Source organism: Odocoileus virginianus, chromosome 30, assembly GCF_023699985.2.
Source record: "Odocoileus virginianus isolate 20LAN1187 ecotype Illinois chromosome 30, Ovbor_1.2, whole genome shotgun sequence".
Lineage (NCBI taxonomy): Eukaryota > Metazoa > Chordata > Mammalia > Artiodactyla > Cervidae > Odocoileus > Odocoileus virginianus.
This window is the reverse complement of record NC_069703.1, coordinates 29,193,028-29,195,804: the sequence shown is the minus strand read 5'-3', so window position 1 is coordinate 29,195,804 and position 2,777 is coordinate 29,193,028.

Sequence of the window (2,777 nt, the reverse complement as noted above, 5' to 3'; positions counted from 1 at the left end):
AAGACTGTGCTCCCAATGAGGGGGCCTGGGTTCCATGCCTAGTCAGGATCCCACAGGCCGCAACGAAGACGGTGAGAACGAAAGTGAAAGCGTTAGCCACTCAGTCTGTCTGATTCTGTGCAACCCCATGAGCTGTAGCCCACCAGGCTGCTCTCTCCACGGGATTCCCCTCTCCAGGGGCTCTTCCCGACCCAGGGATCGAGCCCAGGTCTCCCGCACTGCGGTGGATTCTTTACCGTCCGAACAACCAGGGAAGCCCAAGAGTGTGCACGCCACGACGGAGACCCAGCGCGGCCAAACAGGTAAGTGAGGTCAGTATTTAAAAGGCTTGCTGCGCGAACGAATCTTCGCGGCTCTAGAGCAGCGTTTCTCAGCCTGCTGAGGCCAACGTGCCGGACCAGCCAACTCTTTGTTGTGGGGGCCGTCCTGTGCTCTGCGGAATGTTTAGCATCTCCTCTGATGCCGGTGGTACCCACGCCCCCCAGGTGTGTCAACCAGAAGCATCTCCAGATGTTACCAGATGCCCTCAGGGGGGCCAACTGCCCCGGGGGAGCACCCCTGCTCTGCAGTCATCAGTTTCATGTGACACCTGCACCAACATCTAAAGAAAACAGACAGGTGTTATTAGCCACTGTATCACTAGGAAAACTCAGGTTTCATAATATGAAGAAATGTGCGCGAATGCATGCTCAGTCACTTCAGTCGTGTCCAACTCTTTGTGACCCTATGGACTGTAGCCCACCAGGCTCCTCTGTCCATGGGGTTCTCCAGGCAAGAATAGTGGAGCGGGTTGCCATGCCCTCCTCCAGGGGATCTTCCCAACCCAGGGATCGAACCCAGGTCTCCTGCATCTTCTGCGTTGCAGGCGGATTCTTTACTTCTGAGCCACCCTTCAAGAGATGTGCCCCACGTCAATTAGTCAGTGGCTCCTACTCACAAAACAGAAGTTGGAAAAGGCACAAGTCACTCTACTGAGGGGCTGAAGGATGAGTGAGGATGTTGAAGTGGAGTCAGGGCTGGATCAGTGACGGCCGGCCCCAGGGGAGCTGGGTGAGACTCCTTCCTCCCACACCTGCAGCCAACTGGCCTCCAAGGCAAGCAGGTCCCCAGGTCAGGTCAAGGTAGCAGCCTAACCGACATCCAGGGTGACTTACAGAGACCGCCCCCCACCCCCCAACAAGCCAGCTGACACGGAGGACCCGCGCGTGCAGAAGTTACCGCAGCGTCTTTCTGAGACTTCTGCCTTTCACATCCCAGACAGGATCATCAAAGTGGAGGCATTCCCTTCTGCGGGTGTTCCGGCTCAGTCTCTCATTGAAGGGGTAGCTGCCCAGCCCCAACAACGCCCATTTCCTCTCTCAAAACCATTCCCCATCCCAAGGGTGGATCCCACGTTGTCACCACATAACCCCATGGCGTGCACATCCAACAGTCACAGTCTCCGCCTCGGAAATTTGGAACCGGGTTTCTACTGGAGGCCGGAACTGAACACTTTCAGCTCACATGCTGCAGGGCGGCCACCCTCTGCCACGCGCCTAGTGACGCTGAGAAACCCAGTCCCAGATGCATGGAGGGAAGCAGACAATGCTCTGGGTGTTATTCTCAACAGCCAAAAAGCTGAAACCACCAGATGTCCACAGATGGATGGATGAATAAACAAAATGTGGTCCATCCATAGAATGGTGTATTATTCAGCCTTAAAAAGGAAATAAATTTAAAAAAAATTTTTTAATTAAAAAAAAATAAATTTAAAAAAAAAAAGGAAAGAAAATCTGCCACATGCTGCAAAGTAGATGAACTTCAAATATGTTGTGCTAAGTGAAATAAGCCAGACAAAAAGGGTCACATTATTATGGGGCCACTCCTATGAAGGACCGGCAATAGGCAGATTCACAGAAGGTGGAATGGTGGTCACTGGAGGGTGGGTGCCAAGCTCCCATCGGGGTGATAAAAGTCATTCTGGGGATGGATGGTGGCAAGGGCCACACAACGCTGTAAACGCACCTGAAGCCATTAAATTGTACACCTCAAAACGGTTACAAAAACAGGTTTGATGTTACCCATGCTCACATGCACAATCAGTTGCTCAGTTGTGTCTGACACTTTATGACCCCGCGGACTCCACAGGCTCCTCTGTTCATGGGGTTACCCAAGAAGAACACTGGGGCAGGTTGCCGTTTTCTTCTCCAGGGGGCCTTCCCAACCCGGGGACTGCATCCACGTCTTCTAGGGCTCCTGCATGCCGTTTTCTTCTCCAGGGGGCCTTCCCAACCCAGGGACTGCATCCACGTCTTCTAGGGCTCCTGCATGCTGTTTTCTTCTCCAGGGGACCTTCCCAACCCGGGGACTGCATCCACGTCTTCTAGGGCTCCTGCATGCCGTTTTCTTCTCCAGGGGACCTTCCCAACCCGGGGACTGCATCCACGTCTTCTAGGGCTCCTGCATGCCGTTTTCTTCTCCAGGGGCCCTTCCCAACCCGGGGACTGCATCCACGTCTTCTAGGGCTCCTGCATGCTGTTTTCTTCTCCAGGGGACCTTCCCAACCCAGGGACTGCATCCACGTCTTCTAGGGCTCCTGCATGCCGTTTTCTTCTCCAGGGGCCCTTCCCAACCCAGGGACTGCATCCACGTCTTCTAGGGCTCCTGCATGCCGTTTTCTTCTCCAGGGGACCTTCCCAACCCGGGGACTGAATCCACGTCTTCTAGGGCTCCTGCATGCCGTTTTCTTCTCCAGGGGGCCTTCCCAACCCGGGGACTGCATCCACGTCTTCTAGGGC